The following is a 7,222-nucleotide window of genomic DNA, read 5'->3' as shown; positions in this document are numbered from 1 at the left end:
ACACTGTTTCCTGTGAAGCAATAGTACATGGTGCAAAGCACAGTGAAGGGCACGCAGCATGTGTGAGTCCATTTCTGTCAGTCTCCAACATTTTATGATGTCTGATAGAAATGAGCCAGGAACCTAAAACCTCTCTTTTAGTAAACTGTAGTTTTTCTTTGTTTAACTTTGTTAAGATATTGAACGGTTCAAATTCTAATAGCAAGTGATGTAGCAATCATTATTTTTCTTAGAATACTGATTTAAGTCTCAGACACACCAAACCCACATCAAAGAACTAGCTGCAATGATAGCCGACCATTGTTTCGCCTCACATTGCCTGTGTCTCAGCCAAAAAGTAGCACATGAACACACCGCAAAGACTACAGTCAGCAGCCAGCACGTATGCGCTGTGCCTGCATGAGAGGAAATAGCTCTCCACACCAGCAGATGGCGGTCGTTAAAAAAGGGAAACCAGAAGACCCTTGTGGCACTAGTCAGCCAGTTAACACATTAACAACACAAAGAACAAATGATACTTACCATGCACAACACCACCAATGTGTACTCATCCCAACTTTCACGCCTACATATGAAGGTATCCTCTTGCCTCTGTTGTTGACATTCAAGAACAGCGTGTCAAGTTACGTTTGTTACGTACATTATGTATTTTCAAAATACACTTCTGTTTTCACAGGAAATGTACAGTTTCTGCTCATTAAATGCAGACAGTCTTTTTCAAAATACACTTAACAACACTGGTGAAACACCTCATATTTATGTTCAATTCCTTGTGCAGAAAAAGCGTGTGGTTAGGTTTAGAAAAATAAAAAATCATCATCATCAAATCATGGTTTGGTTCAACCTTCACATGGGAAGCAAACATTGGGCTCCTGGGTAAAAGTCTGGAGTTCGTTGGGCCTGGCCACCTCCCCTCCTTCCCTCCTCCCACCCTTTCAGGACTTTCGAGCTCTTTCTGTTACGTTGTTACCAGTGGCATTTCAAACTGTTGCTGCCCAGCAGCCTATCATACTGCTGCAAAAGGTACCTTGTGTTGGTGTCTGATGCCAATATCACTGATAAAGCAGCGGTATCAGGAAATGTTTCTGCTAAAGAGTTCAGTGGCTAAAGGAAAATAATCTTACCTCATATGACAAGTTTGTTTCAGTCTTTCTCCCTCTTGACTATCTCTTGTTTTACTTTCCTCACTTCCGTTTCTCTTCTTTCTCTTACTTAGCTGAACCAAAGATACTGGATTACTACAAGATGGCCCACCTACAGTATACTCCCATTGTATGAAATGGTATACATTTCCGGTTTCCTAAGTAGGCATTGTCCCCCGTACCCCAATCAAAGACGATGGAGAACCGCCAATCAAAGACGAGTATCCCAACCTCACTTCTGTCAACATGTGTGTACACTTACGGGCCGTAAGCTAAATAAATAAACGGTCTGTGAAAAAAATATTTGTTCCAGCGGATGTCTTAGTTACAACATGATTGAGCTAACTGGAGTAGTTTCATGTCGTATCCGACAACGGGAGGCTTTTAACAGATGACGTCCTGATGTTAGCTTTGCTGCTGCTGTTAGCTGTCCCTGTCAGCTGCAGCCACAAATGCTTTCTAGACATTGTGATTTCCCAAAACTGAATAAATACCACACATAGCAACACAAAACTGCTTTGCTAGCTCAATCATGTTGTAACTAAGATATCTGCTGGAAAAAATATTTTTTTAATCAAGTGTCTTTGGTGAAACTGCACTGATTTCAGCACCAGAGAGGAGATATCTGTTACCAGATCTCACGAGAGTGTGTTGTTGAGACAGAGACAGGTCTTGAACAAAGTAAATTTTCTCCTGATTTGTCCGTCTGAAATTTGCCATTTGGGTGTCGGAATGTTCTGAAGATATGTGGCTTGTGATAAATGGGTCCAGTATTTGCTTCCGTGACTATGGGGCGAAAGAATCAGCCATAATCTGTAATCACTTTCATTTCTCCCACTGAAGTCAATGGACTCAGGACCTGCTGTTAGTCTCCTAAAGGGGCGTGGTGGTCGTGAACCCCACGTGACACTGATACAGGAAACTGACTCGCAGTGGATCGTCTTGGTTTTTCCACCGTCTTTGGCTAAACTGCCAGTCAGAGCAATTTCATTTTCCGATGGGCTCCTCTGAAAAAACCCGACAGGGACTGACAAGGGGTGAAGGTGCAGGACACACCACAAAGATGAGGGTGACAGAGGCTCACTTATGGCCCAACGTTGACCGACAGACAACCGTAGGCTTGGTGTGTTTTTAACCCATGGAAACTGCTTCAGATTTTCATGAAAACCACTGAAAGAAATTTTCAGTGACTTACTTAGTCTAGTTCCAGTCGCCAAGAGCACGACTGGAAGTGATGTGAGGACACTGGCTCTTTGTCGCATCTGAAAATCCTTAAGTCTTTTAGGAAGGGCAGTTTTCAAACCTGCCTTGGTTACTTCAGTTGAATCGAACGATGGAGGGTTAACCTCCTTGGTGTGGTCCATTTGGGCAGGTGTGAACACACACCAAAACAATCTGACCTAGAACTTGTTAAAGAGGTGATCTCACTCTGGTCACAAACAAACTTTGGTACGGTTTATTTGTGGTGAGAACTTGATCCAACCTTGATGCGACCCAGCAGGAGGAAGCTTTGCACCTTTATTGGATTAAACTATCTCCTGTAGCCAGCTGTACTGTGCTTGTACTTTGGCTACAAAAAGCCTACGCTTGCCCTCTGTATCACATCAGTGCTAAACACTTGTAAGTTGTGTTGAAGACCGCAGGCACACCTGATGGATCTTTGGAAATGTTTCCGGCTCATTTCACCTCATGTTGGCCTAAAGTGGTAAATGTGATGCAGCTGTCTCTCCATTTTCAATGTGGAAAGATGAGAAACCATGAGGTTTCCAACAACGAAATTCCGACCAACTGCCGTGTGAACACAAACCAAACTGGAGACAGTACACAACATTGCAACAAACTGGTCACTGATTCGGACCACAGCAAACAAACCAAAGGTGTGCAAACGCTCTCACACTGAGGCCTGAGTGAATACCTGGTCTGTTAGTCCAAAGTTCCAGCAGCGTTGTCACGGTGACATCAGAGCAGAGGGAGAAAACACTGAGAGCAGGAGGGTGGCTGCTGTGTGTTCTGTTAATGACCACAGGATTTATTCAATAAACCGTTTGCTTCTTAATTAATGCTCTAATTAGACTTCCTTCCTCTCACTGCCACCCAACCACACACACACACACACACACACACACACACACACACATGCAATGCAATTGAGGTGGTGACCTTGTGATAACCTATGTGTTCATCGTTCAATGACCATGCCCCAGCACACACACACACACACACACACACACACAATGGAAGCATGCACCAGTAGTACACAGCGATAACACACACTCTCTATCTCTCATGCAAACACACACACCTTGGACATTACCATCCATAGTGCAGCTGTGCCTCCCCCTGACAGCTGGATATTATCCACAAAGACTCAGATTGAATATATTCATCAGTGGTCCGGCCCACGCCGCCTTAATGGCCATTGAGAATTAATTAATGAGTGTGAGGGACAGAAGACACTGCAGGGAGAAAGAGAGAGGTGTAATGTAACAGGAAACACTGGCTGCCGAAGTTATTCAAAGAAATACCTGTAACAAATAAACCTATTTAACTTTCACAGGATCCATTAGCTGGAAAGAGAGACAGGAAGGAGTCAGATTTGAATCAGGAGAGCAAGAAAAGGTGAAGAACCCCATTTGACTCCTGTGGTTGAGGTCACTACCGTTTGTTTAGGCCTAATTGGGGGATAATAACTGTGAGTGTCCGTGTGTGTAAGTGTGTGTGTGTGCGTGCACACGTGTTTGTGTTCAGTTCTCATATGAGTATATCTATAACATGTCTGAAAAATATCACAACTCGTTAAGCACTCGTTTGTGTTATTTCATGCTCAAAGCATTTATTCAGACACACCTCTGTGGACGTGACGTTAAAGGGACAGTTCGCCCCCAGAACACAAATACATATTTTTTCCTTTTACCTGTAGTGCTGTTTTATCAGTACAAGCTGTTTTGGTGTGAGTTGCAGAGTGTTGGAGATATTGGCTGTACAGATGTCCACTTTCTCTCCACTATAATAGAATTAGATGCCACTCTGCTTGTGGTGCTCAAAGTGCCCAAAATTACATTTGAAAAACTCAACAGCAGTGTTTCTTTCCAGAAATTATGACCAGGTTACTTAAGATAATCCAGTCTTATTTTCTTTCTACTGAACTACACTCACCAACTGTATCACTGCGCAAAAGGTAGCCTGCATCTACTACTACCACTAAGCTAACTAACTTCACAGCTCAGCCGAGGAGGACATCATTAATGTTTACATCACATGCTGTCACAAGTGCGAGCCTCTCGTCCCTGAGTAGATGCACACTACCTTCTGAGCAGTAATACGGTTGGCAGAGTGATACTGTTTGCGGGTGTAGTTTGGTAGAAAGGGAATAGTCCCTACATGAAACTGCTCACAACAAGGTCTGCGGATTATCTTCAGTAACTTGGTCATAATTTCTGGAAAGAGACATTGCTGTTGAGTTTTTCAAATTTTTGGCGCTTTGAGCACCACAAGCTGCGTGCCATCTAGTTCCATTATATTTGAAAAAAGGCAGACATTGCTACGGCCAATATCTCCAACACTCTGTTACTCACATCAAAACTATCTAGACTGATAAATAGCAGCACTGGTAAAAGGAAAGATGTGTAATTTTGATTTGGGGATGAACTGTCCCTTTAACTGCTGCATTAATCAATATTTATATAGTCACAATGTTTCAACTGATGTGTCATATGAACAGGGTTGATCCTATGAACTGACAGTGAATTATCACCAACCCAGCGGTTTCCCTCACCTCTACAGTGTTTTAGCAGATTTCAGCTAATTTGTTTTGGTTTTACAGCCCGCAACTTTACTGTTTTAGTTTACTCTCACATCTCCATTAACCTGGTTTCAGGCAGCTGTTTTCAGTGAAAAGCTCTTTACACCACACAAAGGTTACACACAGACTAGCTGGTGAACAAAGTGGAGCGCTTAGCAACTACTTATATTTGACGACCTCCTGAGTCAAAGCTATATTGTATTTTCTAGTGGGAAAGCTGATAAGGTTAATTTACAGAAATGTATTTGCCAAGAATATGATGAGCAATTATTTTTTATCATTTATCAAGCAAACATCACAGACGCACAGGTATTCTCTGATTCCAGCTTCTCAAATGTGAGGATTTGCTGCATTCTCTGTTTTATGTAATTGTAAATGGAGTATCTCTTTGGGATTTTGTAATCACAGCTGTTCACTATTTTCCAACATGTTATAGATTGATAGATTACAATTTGTAATGCCACATCTATGTTTAATCAGCTGAGCTACACCAAATATGATGCTTTAGTTTAGACCTTAAGGTCTTTGTAGGGTTGGCTCACATGAAATGTAATGTATCTATGGGATCAGCCGACCAATAGGCCAAAAGGACAAACTTGTGAAGCTGTAGCAGATTTTCAACCAGAGACCTCACCTCAGCACTCTTCAAACACACCTGCTATTTGTCTGCAGCCTTTTATCCAATCATTTTACTCCACATTCTTCCTTTTATTTCCATCCAACTGATCCATTTTTGAGTAATTTTATCCAATCAAAGACTCTTTTTCTTTATGGTGAATCTCTAATCACTTAACCAGTCTGATCACTCGCCTCCTTCCCCCAGCCATATGTATATAAATGCTCATTATAATATTGTTTCTTTCAGCATGAATGACAGTCCTCCACTTACCTACATCAACTCACATTCAGCAACACTCATGTAAAATGTTTTAGGGTTACTCCAAATTATCCTGTGAAATGAATAAATGGACAAGTAGATCGTAAGTTAGTCTGTATTTGCTTGTTGGTCCACATCTAACTGCATAAAAATACCCTGTTCCATTTACACCAAAAACAGCATGTTCATACATCATATTAATTAAGAGTGAATAAACTGAATGGATATAGCTAATCATATCAGCATTCCAACTTTAAATACGGCTGGGGGGAAGGAGAATGTAATTATTCTAGTCATGTCACTCATGGTTTTGCTGTCCTGTGCTGCCATCTTGTGGATTACTGAAAACACTGCAACAAGAAATTTTAACAGAATTGCCAGTCAGGTCTGTAGCTACTTAGAAACACTAGAGCTAACCCTAAAACACTCCTTACATGCAGTCTAAACTTAAGATCCCAAACTGATTCCAAGCAAGGCATTAACAAGATAATTTATCTGAGATAAAGCCAGAGCTACAAGGAGAGGGATTGTTGGACTTCGATTCATAAGGGCCCCCAAAAAAAGACCACATTAAATGCTGATGTTACTGTGTGTCTGCTGGATGTGCAAATGGAAAATTGTTTGCTTACACATTCACCATCACATCTCTATGTGGTGATAATATGATAAAGTTGTGTTTTTGTTCCTATGCCTCCAAGAGGACAAAAATGATCATGGTCATATAAAAGCTAATTAAGTAAATAGACCAAAAAAGTGCTATTAAGAAAAGTTAGTCAACAATGATTTTCAGGTAATAAATTCACAACACATTAGTTATCTTTTCACTTTCCTTCTACATTAGTTATCACATTTTATCTGTGAAAAAGGAAATTGCATTTGATTTGTTGGGGCAGTGTTTTTGGAATTTGCATACTCATCTTTCAAATGTAGTGTAAATTGACTGAAGCATCATCATTCACCATCTTCTTTAAAGGGGTCAGGAGTTCCTGAGGCCAATTGCAAAACCTTGTTGAATAAACCCGAGGATATCCGCCAGTGACGTAAGGTAGTTACCAAGGGCCCCAGTGCATGCAATTGTGACGGGCTCAGTGCACACTAGTTACTAGTTTTAAGGTGCACACACATCACTGGCAACTGTTTATAAAAAGCCAAAGGAATATACTGTTTTCCTCCTGTTCATTTCCCTCCACTTTTCTGTTTAAAAGGCATGACTGCTTGCTGGGCTTGTAGATGTGCTCAGCTTGTCAGTCTGTCAGCTCTTCAAGATTTTGCACCTAAACTAACTACTGTATCATATCATCTTGTCACATGATTAAATAGAGACTTGGTATTAGGCAACATCAGCATAGATTTTATTGCATACCTGTGTATGACAAAAATATAAACGAAAACAAGAAATTA

The sequence above is a fragment of the Epinephelus lanceolatus genome, chromosome 7, assembly GCF_041903045.1.
Source record: "Epinephelus lanceolatus isolate andai-2023 chromosome 7, ASM4190304v1, whole genome shotgun sequence".
NCBI classification, from domain to species: Eukaryota; Metazoa; Chordata; class Actinopteri; order Perciformes; family Serranidae; genus Epinephelus; species Epinephelus lanceolatus.
Note: the sequence above shows the minus strand (reverse complement) of the source record.